This window comes from Anser anser, assembly GCF_964211835.1.
Source record: "Anser anser genome assembly, chromosome: 1".
In the NCBI taxonomy this organism is placed as follows: Eukaryota; Metazoa; Chordata; class Aves; order Anseriformes; family Anatidae; genus Anser; species Anser anser.
The window spans coordinates 35,372,594-35,388,324 of record NC_139720.1 but is presented as its reverse complement, the minus strand read 5'-3'; positions in this window follow the sequence as shown (position 1 = coordinate 35,388,324).

Sequence of the window (15,731 nt, the reverse complement as noted above, 5' to 3'; positions counted from 1 at the left end):
GGAACAGGAAGATGTTTGATGTGAAACAATAAAAAGAACAAAGGGATTGTTGTAAGATGAACAGCAACATACCAAGCTATATAATATGAAAAACAAACTAGATGGCTTGCTTAGACTAGATATCTTGTTAGTTGCAATGAATCAGGAGACAATTAACTATAGAAGTGGCAATTTTTAGGAGGTAAGCATTCATGAAAGCTTTTTCTTATTTTCTAGTGAAGTTAAAAAAAATGACTGACCGGCCTTGCTCTAGTGTTGCACAGGTTAACCATTATTTCATGTAAGTTCTAGAAAAATAATTTGCTCTGCAGATGGGATTAATATATGTTAAGGCATATGTGGAAGTACTAAGGCCAAAAACAAATGAGTTCAAGGACTTTCTGTCATGTCCGTGCACAAATAGCACTTCTATAATTTTTTTGTTATGCTTTTTTTTTTTTTTGTTTTGTCTTGGTATAAAGACTGTGATCTATTTTCCTCTCCTAATTGTAATCTCCAGTTGTAATCTCCAGTTGTAATCTCCAGTTGTAATCACTTCTGAGGTAGGATTCTGAGCTATATAGAACTACAATCTCATCTCTGCAGACACTTTGCTTTGGCTCATATTATGATTGCTTTTATTGCATAACAGTTTGCACTGAAGGTCTCTGAGAGCAGTGCCCTGCAACATTTTACTGTTAAGCGATGTAAAGAGCATGACCACCTCCTCCAGCTGCTCCAGCCCAGGACATCTCCTGTCCGGCTGCTGGGCCCAGCCCAGTGCCTGGGACCCAGGACCTCTACCCAGGATCTCTGCCCAGGCTGGGGGACACAGCTGCTGCTTTCCTCTTTGCAGGTTCAGCTGATGAGCTGAAACTGAGCCTGTACCCTAGGCACACACAATCACACAAAGGCACACCCAGATGCACACACACAGGACAGTGACAGGGTTGGTCACAAAGAATGCCACATACAAAGCACTGCTTTTAAGAGCGCCTACACACTGGATTCACATAAAACAAGCACAGCCAGCCAAGTCCCCTACTCGCCTTGGCTGACAGAGAGAGCAGAGCCTTGGTGCAGTCACACACGACATCCCCAGGCTCACCACTACACACACACATTCACAGATCCCTTGAGCACCAGCAAAGCCCCTCTGACAGCCCTGTGCCCCTGCCACACCCTGTGCCCCCTAACCTGCCCCACGGGTGCCTGGCTCGCTGGCTGCTCCTGTCTACTGCTGGCTGTACGCATGCAGCTCTCACACACTCACACTCCCTCAGCACCCACACTTGCAGGTCCCCCTGGGTGCACCACCACGGAACCCATGCCCACCTGATTCCCTGGCCCACACCCAGGGCCACTTCTCGCCAGCTGGTTCAGCTAAAAGTTTGATGGCGAATGTACACTTTCTGTCAACCCCCCTCTTTGTTCCTTCTCCTTCCCCTCCTCTCTGCACATCCCCCATGGGTTTGCAGTTTTCCAGCACCCTTCACAGTCCAGGGCCCCTGTTTTACAAACCTACCAGTTGCAAAGTGCAGGCTGCGTTTCCTGGGAGTGGCACCATTAGTTTCTTGATAGACCATGAATTAATGTGACTGGGACACTGTGTCTGTGTTTGTTTTGTCATGTCTGTGTCTTGGCATATTTTGATTTCTATTTTCCCACTTTCCCCTAAATTTACTATTTGACAAGGTCCCTGATCAGAAAACCTTGATGGAATTAACTTTCTCACACTTCCACATGTCCTCATGAATTAGTGTGGCTGACTGGGTTTGTTTCCATCGCTTCCTCCTTTATCTTTTGCTGGTCAGGTTTGTTTATGGCTTCCTACTTTTCTTATTATCCCTTGTTGCATTGAAAAAGGTCCTTGATCAGCTACCCTTTTAGGAGCAGACACTCTCTTTCGGTATACACTTATATTTATGTGTGAAACTCATGTCACAGCAGTCTTACAGTATCTTAAGGATTGTACTAAGTTTAGATGGGGCATCTACACCAACAATAGGCCCCAACAGACTCCAGAGTCAGAAGGAGCCTGCTGAGTGCACTCAAAGGCTGGTGGCTGTGTAAGCAGAGTATCTGCAGATTGCCTGTAAGGAAGCTTGTAAAAGTTCAGTGAGTGCTTTCACTTTGTAAGAATACCACTGGGCTCTGGTCTTGACTTCAGCAATGCAAAAATTCAAACGACACAGTTATGTCCAATAATACAGAAAAGAACTTAAAATCTTGAACTTTGCATCCAGGGAAGAAGCCAGGAATTTTTCTTCTGGAAAACAAAACAAACCAAAACATTTAATTAAAATAAAAACAAAAAAACTACAACAAAAAGGAAACTTTCTCATCAGTTATTTCCTCCCACTGTCACTTTGTACTTAGTTTCTGTCTGGAGGCTTATTCTTAACTTGGATGGAAAATTCTAAACAAAAATTGAAAGCTTTGCCCTCAGAGGGTTGTTTGCAGCTCATTCAGCCATGGCAATCTGTAAAATTCCAGCAGCAAGAGAAAAGGACCAATTAAAACAAAATACATGTGTTGTGATTTAGCACAGACATGTACAGGATCTATTGTTTTCCTGGTATAATTCCAGTTTGCTGCAGTCACATCTGTTTTAAATTCAGCCCTCTATAGCTGTGTATTTATTGTCATGCAGGCTCTCTAGAACAATGCAATAAAATATAACTAGAAGAGGATCTTCATCTATGCCAGAGTAGGCTAAAGGAATACTCTGTTGAATATCTCTGATACTTGGTTTGGTGGGACACTGCTACTTTGTTCATTAGGAGACTAAAGAGCTTACAGACAGACTGATATAAAAATTCCAAGGGTTGTTTTTATTATTATTATTTTAATTATTATTTTTTATTTTGTTCTGTTAGATAGTTATAGAGGCCTTTTTATGACGCCTGTCTACTTTTTTGTGTTCTCCCAGAACAACTAAAATTCTTGAGTACAAATAAAGTACTTCAGATGATCCTGGCACTGTATATATTGAAGCATATCATATTCATTTATAGACAGCTGTTGACTTAATTCAGGCATTACTTATGCTCCCAACTTTAGGTTGCATTGCAATCTGATACTCTATAGTATTTCTAGTATCTCCTTGTAGTCTTCTAGTGGGTGAGATTCACCTTACCTGCCTTTAGACAGAAAAAAAAAAAAAAAGGACGCTTGGTTTAAGCTAGTCAGCTATACTCCCTTTACAGTGAAAAGACAGCATTGCCAGAGGGTAATTTATTCTTGAGTGGCTATAGAGACTATCTAGATTCTGGATGTCTACATTTGACTTTGTAAAGGTTGGAATTTAACTGTGTTTTCCTAACCACCTCAAAACAATTGCTGATTCCTTTTTACTTTCCTAGCTTTTTAATAGCAGAAAGCAATTCTGCTTTTTAATAGCAGGATCAACCTAGTTCAAGTTTTCAAGTTCATTTTTTTTTTCTGCATTGCAATATTTTCAGTATTTGCAGAGAATAAGTCATTTCTACTGATCTGATACAATAAGATCAAACCCACAAATTCTGAGTAGGAATATGTCTGGGCTCAGACAACAAGCAAGCTGACTTTTCTTATCATCAGTGCTGTGCTGATTTGAAGATACATGTTCCTAATACCTTCTTTATGCCTAATGAACTGTAAAGACAGTAAGGATGTCAGATGCCTCTCAGCGACCTACATGAAGATGGAGGAGGTGGTTTGTACTCTTTATTCAGAGCTAAGACTGGTACAAAAAGCTAAAGCTACAAGCTATCTAATCTCTGAATGGGACACTGCACAGTGATATTCCTTACAGCCACTTTTCATTAAAGAAAACAATGCTTTTCCAGTTACAATGACAATTTTTTAAAGGAACAAGTGTCTCTCTGCCTGCATTCTTCATCTCTCCTTGTTCATTTTCAAGCAGGGATCTTCAGGAATTAAAAGTTTTATAAGAACAAGTGCCTGTGAAAAGGAGTGAGTTTTTTAGGGATCATCTGTTTAGCAGTAATCTCTGCAGTGCCTACAAAAGCAGCACAAGTTGGTAGCTTCTGCTTAATGGAGCTGCCATTATCTTCCAGCGCAAAGCGGCAAATGTACTTCCCATTGTGTGTCCACATTGTCATTTTAGCTTACTACCTCCTTTTATTCTGGGATATTCAGCACACATAATGTATGCATGTACATTTTTGTCTGGGCTTCCTTCTGGAGTAACTCACTAGCTCCCTATGAGATTAAATTGTTAAATTCTTGCCAATGTGAGAATCAAAGTTCTGCACAGATGCAAGATCCCAAACCACATCTCTTATTTATTTACCTCACTGAAAGCTCAGCCTTCAGCAATCTTTTACCTATTCTCTCAGATTTATTTCTTTTTTAAAAAAATATAATTAGTGAAAAATAGTTCTCTAAAGAAGACTACCCTTACAGGGTTTTTCTGCCTAGTTTAATAAAACATTATTTCTAACTTAATTCAATGAGAATAAGATCAGGTGTAAAGTTGTTCCTAGGAATGGATCATGTAGGATTTTACTTAGGAGCAAATATATCTTAATAGAAATTGTCCAAAAGAAAAAGAGAAACTCATTCAAGGAGGTACATGTAATTTGTTTCTGTAGCATTCAGTCTTAATTACTATATCCAAATGTAACCTTATTTATGAAGTTTAAAAAATGCAATGTGATGATTTTCAGACTGAAGGCCTTGAAATTACACATCAGTTTTGAGTCTCATATACATGGACAACAGCACAACATTGTTTAGCTCCACTTGCAATATCTGCAATTACAAGTGTAAAAACTCAGCTGTCAAACAAATTAAACTAAGCCTTGCTGCATAAAGCATGTTATTTAATCTCCACAATCTGTTTGCCACCCATTGAGATACAGCTACATTAATGCATTAAATTAAGTGATTTTATTTTACAACTTGCATACAAATCAATACAGCAAGAGAGTGAATATTAACTAACCTAAGCCCTAATTAAAGAGCAATGAGACACTGATGGCTCCTTTGTCTTGATATTTGAAAGTTAGTTTTAAATTATTATTGGAGATTTGACACTTTCATACTCAGCCTGAATATACAGGTATTTTCATTATTAAAATGCCACACCTCAAATTAACAGTCTGGGCTAAGTATATCCACAATAGGGACAGAAAATTGTGCAGTCTTTTAGTAAGCCTGTCAAAGAATATCTAATAAATATTATTTCATTCTATATTATGATATTATGTTTTCTCAAACAATATAGCACAAACCTTATTTGAATTTGAATGGAATTAGAATAATATATTACTGGTGCAACACCTGGATACACATTAGTGCTTGTAAATTTTGCATGAATGCATAGATAAAATTATGAGTTTTAACAATCTCACCATACAATTATAAGTTATATATTTCTTGTTTCAATTAGAAGGTTAAATGAGCTTGTCACCTTTTAAACAACATTTTACTATCCCGTAGCTCCAAATATATTAGTTAAGGAAGCTGAATATCTCAGGGGTTTACTCCTCTTATCTCCAAAGTAGAAGCTTTATTTCCACCCTGATTAAGCAAAGTGCTTAAGTGTGTGCTAAATTTTTGTTTATAGCTTTTTGATTTGAGTGAAAGTGTTTTGTTGATATTAAATGCATATCTCTTTTGCTGAATTGTTAATATACTGTTCCCCTCCTAGAGATTTCCACCTCTTGAATTAAAGTTGAAAAATTGACAGATGAAAATATGCTTTAGCTCTGTGCAAAACTAGTAAAGCCAAATTAAGACAGCTTGACATATGGGATCTCTTTTGCCTTATCCACATTCTTTACAGTGTTGCACAAACTTTAGGAGTTATGATGAATGGGACAGTTTGACGGCCTTTGGGGGTTTCAGACTCTGAAGAAAAAATGACATTAATTTGTTATACAGTTCACATTTATGAGTATTTCTTTGCTTCCTTCAGAGGTAGAAATGTGGGGTGTTCAGTGTAAATGAAACTGGGAATCTTTTTTTTTGTGACCCTGAGTACTAGCACAGCCTTGAAATATCAATGCTTTGCTAAATCTTTTAGTTTATGCCACAGATCCTAAGCTTGATACTGAAGTCAAAGTTATGTAGCAAAAAAGATCATTTCTATCCCTTTCTGGTTAGAAGTGCACCTGTCTCAAGCTTTTACCATACTTTTCTTATGTTTTCAGAAGCGTAGTAACTCCTTCTAAGTACAAGAATGCCAAAGTTAACTTTCTGAGGGAATCTTTATAAAGTCAGTGAAAATTGTGCTATGAGTCTTGTCTACTCTCCTACGTCTTCATGCACTTGAGGTCCATTTGCTCTTCCACATGCCAAGTTCCTTCCTTACCTTTTAAGGCAACTTGAGCTGAAGAAACACAGCCATTCAGTTGGATGAGCAAAATGGGAAATTCAGGATAGATATCTACCTGTAAAGGTGAATGGAAGGAGTGCAGTCCTTCCTTTTCCATAATTTTTAAAACAGTTTTATATTTTCTTCAGGGAAAAGAATCATCTTCTCAGTAGTGTGAAGGCTACAGAACATAAATCAATAGTTTTACTGGTACCCCTATTCTTTTTCAAGTTACAATAGCAAATAGTTATTTTTACACAAAAACACCCTCTAGTCTCTCTTGATTTATAGTGATAAAGTGGCATACTATACATCTTTCAGAGTAAACTGTAGTCTTTCCTCAGGTTATCATTTTCTTGTCTCCCGTGAGAACTGAAGTTTCATTTAATCTATTTTTTTTTTCACAGTTGAATCACATTTCACTTACATGTTAGTCCTAGTTCTGCCTGCATATGTATCCAAGGGTTGAGTTGAATACAAACAAAAATTTGTTTTATAATATGCCTTTAATTAAAAAAATCCAGAGAATAAGAGCTCTGAAGCCAGTTTCTATGTGCATTTCATACATATTTTTGCTAAAGAATGACTAAAAACATTGTACACTCTTGATGAAATCATGCTGTCAGTCTAAAACGTCTGAAACGGGATCAGAATTTCTCCCATGCTGAACATGCAAACAGAGTATTATGCTGATTTATTTCATCTATCACAAACTAGATAATATAAATGTTGACATTTGTATTGAATATGCTCTTGCTATCCCTTTTATCAAATCATATGTAAGGCCACTATATATTATTTGATCTTGTGATAGAAAACAAAATTATAATATATATCAGTAAAAGGGAGAAAGATAGTTTTTCATAATTTATCATATATATATATATTTAATTGTACCTCGGTGTTAGGTTCCTGAATTTTTGGATGTCACTTCCACTGTATTTGACAGTGGAGAAAATGGGATAGAGAAGGGGGAGAGAAAGAGAAAGAGGGAGAGAAAGAGAGAGAGTTCTTTTTGAGTAACGTTTGCAGTGTTGCACACAGAAATTGCTTCAAGATTGATGGTTTTGTAACAGTTTACCTCTACAACTTTGATTGCACTTAGTTTATGAACTCTAAGATTACAATAGTGTGCCATATTTACTTGCTACCAGTTCAAGAAACCTATCTGGAATGAATGAATATCAGTTCTAGATCTGGCCACTAGGGGAAGGTTGGGTGACTCCAGGTTTCACTTTCTCCCTGGCTGCCCATGGAGAACAGGGGACCCAGCTGGCAGCTGCATTGGCACAGAACAGGGCATGTGTTTGTTCCCCATCAGCTCCTCTGACTGCCTTGACGAAGGGGTGAATTTTCCTTCAGAGGGTGCAGGTGAGGAGCCAGCACAGTGGCCTGCCTGCTGAATGGTCTCAGCAGGGAGGAGTATAAGGTGCAAAAATCTTTCCTCATGGAGTCTTTCAACCATGCATCAGAAACAGAGAGGGTATCACATTAAAGGGGACTTATCAGAGTCAAACCTTTGCCTGTTTCAGAGCCCTGCCAAGGACTTTCAGAGACAGTTCCGCAAAGTTGAATATGTTTAGTAAGGTGACAGATAAAAGATTCAGAATTGCCATTGATAAATACACTTACTGCAATGGTGCTAATATATGATAATAGTGCTAGCAAAATGCTATCCCGGGTATGCCTCACCAAAGGGTGAAGGCGCAGAGCTTACCAAGAAGGCATCCCTGTTTGGTGGAGGAAAAGGAGCACGGCCCATTGACTGCCTCTTCTAGGTTTCTATTTTCTTCTTTCTCTCCCTCAGCTCTTCTTTTTTTCTTCACTTTAACATCTTTTAAACTTTTTTTTTTTTCTTTTCTTACTAACTCGTAACACTCCTTTATATCCTAACTTTTTCTGTTCCCTCCTTGAGGTGATATTTAGCATGATTTGGGTGGAGAGGCGAGTACTGTAGTCGTATATATTTAGCATGTACTTCATCATATTCAGAGATGTTAACTTTAATATTAATTTTGCACATAATGAAGCAAAATGTTTCACTCAGGCACTGTGGCCCTCAAGAATCTGTTCTGCTGCCAAAACAGGGCCATCCCGCCAACACAAGAGTCCCTCCTTCAGCAACCTCTCACAACAAGCTTGTGGACCTCCATCCACAAAGTTTGTATAAGAGATAAACAAGAACAAGCTGCTCAACTCCCCTTTGCCCCAGGCCAGTACTTATCCACGGTGCTAAGACGTCTGACTGTTCTCCACACAGGGATGCAGAAGAGGGATGGTCTTTTTGACTTTGCTTTTGCTTTGGAACTGTGATTTTAAAACAAATCCAGATCTATGGATAAAGGGCCACTTAGTCAACAAGGCTCCATTTCTGGCTTTTACACAGGTTTTCTTCAGTGTTTCCGTGTTTTATAGGAAGGAGAAAGAGTCTGTCATCTAAACATAAATTAGTTTTTGAAACAAAAGTGAAAAGAAAATAATCCTGTAAGCAATGAGTGTGTGGCAGTGTACACAGAATGATGATAAATTTTAATTGGCTGTCTATTACAGAATCTCCGATTTTTCACCTCATTTTCTATAATGCTAGATATTCCTGGAAGCTTTTATCCCCTCTTTCACCCTGCAATATAAAATTGTCTGGCTAGGAATGATAGCCACTATAAAATATCCTAAGCCTTTGCTTAACATTTTTAATAGCAAATAATTTCATTTGAAATAAAAGGAGTTGTCAAAGTATAATGAGGATTTCCCACACCCTGATTGCATTTCACGAGGAAGCCAGTGCTCTTTCTTGTATTAACTGAAGAGCATTTCCTTATACCACGCCACCAAGTTTTAGTAAAACCTATTAGAAGACTTTTTTTTTTGTCTGTGAATCGTCACCTCAGAATGCAAAGAATCTATGACATTTCCGTGATGATATCTAATTGTTCCAGATTAATATGAAATATGATAAATTTATTTCATGAGATGGGAATTAAACAGTAGCTAATGCTATTATTAATTCAGCTGCTTTCCAGAATAGCCATTTCCTTATACCCTGTATAGATTATCTGATCCATTCTGGAGTCTAAGCAATATTTTTTTATCTGTCAAATGACTGAAAAGAAAATAGGGCATAGCATAGGCAAGTAAAAGTGAGATGTCATGCCATATACCTTGTTATTTTCTTTCAAAAGTAATTTCAGTATGAAATGAGAAGAGAATGCCAACAGACATAGAGTCCAGCCATTGTGCCCTCCCTGTCTCTGAAGGATTGCTTTATTTCACTTATGAAAGGGAGAGCACTGTGCAGTGGCAGCACTGCCATTGTCTTTAGGACCATCACATTGCCTCTGTATCACCCAAGTGACTGTTAGTCCTGGTGTGCTGCAGTCTGCCTGGTTACTAGCACAGCACAGCCATCATTGACAGATGATGTGACCTCACTGAGCTCATCAGAAGTCATAAGGTCAGAAAAGCAAAATAAATAATATATTTATTAATTCAAGCAGAACCAAATTTTTACTATCTAAATGGTTGAAACACCCTTTCTTAGCAGACTTTTTCATCAATACTGAAGATAAAAACAAATATAATTATTATTGGGTAATTCTTTAGTTACATGTGAGGAAAAATATTGAGCTGTATAGGACAAGAATGAAACAGAGAAATTGGCAGGGACAGTAAGTATTTAACCACAATTAAGAGATTTATATGTGGTGATTTTGTCACTCTCTGTTTCCCTTATTATTGCCATTTATCCCCATGTCATATGACTATCTCTAATGTTGAATAGATGACATGCAGAGAACAGCAATACTAAAATAAATGAAGATAGACAAGTGCAAAAAGTTACTAAAATATATTGTAAACTAGTATTGTATTAAACATAACAGTTCACAATATTACAAAAAGAATTATATACAAAATTTTGGAGATTTGTAGAATAGTAATAAGTATTTTCTGAGGCAGTGTTAAGAGGCACTGTTTCCTTAGAAAAAAATAACTGGAAGGTTAATAAATGTATGCAATAAACTGTTGTATAGTAAGGCTCTGTATTCATCTGCTGATTTTTACTACTTATTTATATTCAAGCTATCAAGATCTGCAAAGCAGAATATGTTAAATAACTAAAACCAACAACCACACAAAAATAAATAGATATTGTCTTACTTTTTCTTTCCACTGAAATGAAAGACCATCATGCCATTTCAAAGAGTTGGGAGGTTTGTCTAATGTAACAAACTTTTGAATATCTGTACAATAAAGAAAAAAGAGCCTGACAATTTGTTGTTCTACTGAAAGTCAGGATATGGTCCTGGATTTGATCCCTGTGGTCATTCACTGAGGAACCAAGCTCCTTCTGGGCACTCTGTACATAGTCAGGTTACACACTGACCAGTTGCCAGGCATGGCATACTGCCATACACAGTTATACACACATTGTGTAGATAAAAACACCCAGAAATAGTCTGTTAGAAGCTGGCTACATAGTTACGCAAAACAGAAATTGTAGAAAACTGAGAGGGGAATCTTTTGAATTATTTGAAGACTGTAGGGGTACCAATGATGGTTAGCATTGCTGGTAAAAGGCAATCCAGCCTTCCTCTCCTGATTGAGGGTGCGAGTCCCACTCCAGACAGCTAAGGGACCTAGAATCTAATCCTAGCTAGGTATCAGAGCTCACAACAAAAATCAGAAAAAATAATTGAGGGCCACTAAAAGGTGAATTATTCACCAGACTTTAGGCATCTGAAAGTTATGAACTTGAACTTCTTACCTATCTTTTTATTATTGTTAAAAAGAAATGGATGCCACTTAAAGTAAATGTTTCAGACTCACCAAAGGATGTCTTGATAACAAATGCATTGTAATTTGGTCTCATATTATGGAGCTGAGAACAGATCAGAGAAGAGTAATTCTAGAGAACAATGAAATTATATGAAATTGTATTCAGGAGTTTCAGTTGAATTGACAGTGGTCTCATGCCTTTAAAATACATGAACCAGTTAATTTTAATAGTTTTTCATATAGTGTGTAACTGTAGGACAGCATAAGCTAGTCTTGTTCTTTGGATCTTACCTTGCATGTGTAAGGTATTTTCATAGCCCTGACAGCTTCATATTTTGAAGATGTGTTCAATTATAAATTGCACAACGCCTCTTTACTTTCTCTGCATCATGAACTCTAGTCAATTTGGTCAAAAGCCTGAGGATCACTGACTCAGAAGAAAGTTAAAGTGCTAACTTGTAAAGTACATTCTGGTAGAATGGTTATTGTTGGTGGTGTTTTGGTTTTTTAGGTTGTTTTGTTGGTTTTGGTTTCTATTCTTCCCATTAACTCGGGTCCTTTTTTTGTTGCTATTATGTTTATTGAGGATTTTATAAAACTGTTAGGTCTTGGGTGAAACATATATCCTGGTCACAGAGAATGTCCAAGCCCATGGCATGGTACAAATAGATCATTTTAAGAATGCTTACTTCGTTGGAAAGGTGTTTCCGAATTCCTATGTTGCCTTTTCCTGTGGTAACAGAGTTTCTATACATCCTCTCAGTGGCAAGATCCAACTGAGAGAAATTTTGGGTTTCCATAGCAATGTACCCTTGTCTATTCAAATCTCTCTTTTTCAGTTGTTACTGCTTTGACCTTCAATGTGGGGAGGCCCCTGCACTATTCTTAAGTTGTGTGATTGTTGAACCCTATGGATTGTCTATGAGTGGCAGCTCCTCTGTGTGAAAGGACATTATTAGGCCTAACTCATAGTAGCATAGATCAATTGGAACCCTTTTATAACACCTTGTGTTAAAAACCCTATCTTAAAACTGCAAATGATAAAAGCTGCCCCTTTATCAATCATACAAAGTATTTAACACAACTTGACAGGCAAAAAGTGTTCTGTTTTAAACTGTGCCTTTCTCCTGCAGTCACCCTTGTCCCTTTAATGAGCCTTTAACTGCTACAAAACTACTGGACAAGTTATATTTAGTATTTAAAGTCAGGCAATGGATATGTGATGTAGTATATAATTTAATAGTGCGCTTGCTCTGCTTGTTCCATATACAGCTCAGGCTTTCTTTCAAAGAAAGCAACTGATTAATAAAGTGCCTCACTTTTGTGGTGCTCCATATGAAATGCTTGGGTAGAATCAGTGTGGACCATGGCAAGTGGACCACTGATGTCATAGTGTCCTGGTTTCAGTTAGGACAGAGTTAATTTTCCTCCTAGTAGCTGGTAGGGTGCTATGTTTTGGATTAGGATGAGAAGAGCGCTGATAACATGCTGATGTTTTAATTGTTGCAGAGCAGAGCTTACACCAAGCCAAGGACTTTTCAGCTTCTCGCTCTGTCCTGCCAGTGGGCAGGCTGGGGGTGCAGCAGGAGCTGGGAGGGGACAGACCCAGGACAGCTGACCCAAACTGGCCAAAGGGTATTCCATACCATCTGATGTCATGCTAAACAATATATACGGGTGGCTGGCCGGGGTGGGGGGGCCGGCTGCTCGGGGATAGGCTGGGCATCGGTCAGCGGGTGGTGAGCAATTGCATTGTGCATCACTTGTTTCGTACACATCATCATCATCATCATCATTATTATTATTATTATTATTATTTTCCTGTCTTAATAAACTGTCTTTATCTCAACTCACAGGCTTCACTTTCCTGTTTCTCTCCCCCATCCCAGAGAGGGAGGGGGGAGGGTGAGCGAACGGCTGTGTGGTGTTTAGCTGCCAGCCAGGTTAAACCACAACACATAGGAATTATTTTGTTTGACATCGGGAAAATAAATATAGTATCATCAAATGACTTTACGCATGTAAAAAAAAAAAAAAAAAAAAACAGATATATTGAATGAATCAGTTTCAGACTTATGACTACCTTTAAAAATTGAGGAATAGTGGTACACGGAACACCTGCTTGACAGTAAATGTCCATTTAAAAGGACCGTCAATTTAGGCTTAGCCAACATAGGCTTTTTCTTTTGAAAATTAAACAAACAAACAAACAAACAAAAAATATGTTACTCACAAGTTTAATAAGAAAGAAATAAGAAAAGATTTATTTTTCATTCAAATCCAAGAGTTATATTAGGTTATGGAGTAATGTGTCACTCCATATACTGTTAGTGACGATCTGACATAACTCATCTAGGCATAAAGCAATTCGAAAAGAACCCTTCGGGATTTATCCTTGCTGGAATTGGATATATTTGCAGATGTAACCCTAGACCAAGAAGTTAGGAACTTGCCCTAGTAGGTCTGCAGAGCTGGTGGGTAGCAATAAAACCTTAATTAGCAAAAAAAAGTGGACATTTCCTGGAGCACAGAAAACACTCAAAAAGACAGGTGATGGTAATTAAAATAGACTGGACATCAGAATTTATACCATAATTCTTAGTTCAACATTTATGCGACAAATGCCGTAGTTCCAGTTACTATGTTAGCAACATCGGGTAGACATGAATTCACTGGGATAAATTAAGTGGGGTAAGAATAGGAGATGTATACATTCTGTAAACCCAACATTTTCCAAAAATGATATTGAAAATATGGAAATTGAACCAGAGAAGTAAATTTAAATGTTTAGAGGAGAAACGATATGAAAATGGAAGCATTGTTTGGTTATTTTACAATATCAAAAGCAGTGATGATAAATAATCAGTCATAACTTTGTGAAGAAAAATCTTTGTGCCGTTTTGATTTTTAGTCTATGAGTCGTCATGAAAATTTGTAGTCTGTCACACATGCAGAGTAACTGTATATGTTTATATATGAGATAGGTATCAGAAATGAGAAAGCAGTGTATAAGTTGGAGCTAGATTTTTGACTGTATAGACAGAAAATGAAGGTCAATTATTATTTTAGGTTATTATGGAACAGAAGCACATTGTTTACATATAGTAAATTCAAAGAGATGAAAGCAGTTGAAGATTTTCACAAGTTATAGGTCTGTTTGATAAAGAAATCAATGTTGTCAATGGTGAAAATAGGAAGCCTTTGGTTGCACTTAGAAAACCTTGACTTTGTCAAAGCCGGCTAACTCATATTTTATTTTTCTCTGCCTCTTTAGACCATAACTGAGTATAAGAACTAAAATGGTTTTCTTTGGATCTGCCTATTTTAATGTTCTCCTTCTTTACATTCTTTCCTTTATCTGGAGGAGATAAGTTCTTTACAATGTTTTACAGCTTTTTATCAATGCTTTCTTCATTCCTGTCTTGCCTCTAATCTCACCAGTTTTGTATGCATACTGAAAACATGTTATATGCAATCTTGATGCACTGATCACGATGCTCGGAACAGTAGCTGACATTTAGATAGCTCCATTGCCATTTAAATTTGAATTTCTTGCTAGCTCAATGACACTAATTTTAACTATATTTTTAGAAAGATTATCTGGATATTGTTAGCCTAATGTGTACCTTCCAGTTTATGACTAAAATGGAGTCAGATATGTGGCATCTTGTCTGAAGTGCTAAGAGCTATCTGCCTTTGACAGAATAGGTGATGTTATGGATGGATGAAATCCTCCACTGCAGTTGATTTGAATTCTTTCATCCCTGTTAAAATTGGTTATATATATTTATGTATAAATATAATTAAAACTCTAATTATTAACAAGGGCAGAAGTGAAAGAGGAAATCCAGAATACTTGATCTTTCCCTGTGTACTTTAGGAAAAAAAATATATATATCAAACCATGTGATGTGCACAGCAGTATGGCTTGGATTCTCTGTCTACCTAGTTACTTTAAATGACCTTGATTCCTTTCTTTTTTTTTTTCCTTTTTTTTTCCATCTTCATCGATCCTTCCATTTATTTTATTTTATTTTATTTTATTTTATTTTATTTTATTTTATTTTATTTTATTTTATTTTATTTTATTTTATTTTATTTTATTTTATTTTTATTTTATTTTATTTTATTTTATTTTATTTTATTTTATTTTATTTTATTTTTTGGCCTTACTGCTAATGAATGAATGCCTTGTAAGAGGTGTGGAAAACAAAAAGCCTTTCTTACAACAAGCTTAACCTGTGCACATTTTCACTTTGTAGTAGTAAAAAATCTCTACATGCTACTTGAACCTTTAGCTAGTTGAAAATATTCTCAAGATAACTACTTGCCTAGTGGCAAAATCTAAATGTACAGTAGAAAGTTTTTGACATTTGTGACTTCAAAATACCCCTCCTAGACTTAACTTACATTTTTTACTTTCCATTCTTGTTTTACAAAAAGTTAAACAATATAACGATATGCCATTTTCTTCCTGTTGAACTTTTCCTGCTTCTCCTGTCCGTCCATCATCAACATTCATTTAAAATTAAAAAGGCCTGCTTGTAAAAAATAATGGTATATAACCAAAATAAAAGGAAAAATAGAAATAAATTGTAATTCTCTGACTGGTTCTGTGGTGATTTACACAAGCTGAGACTCTGACTTATATGTT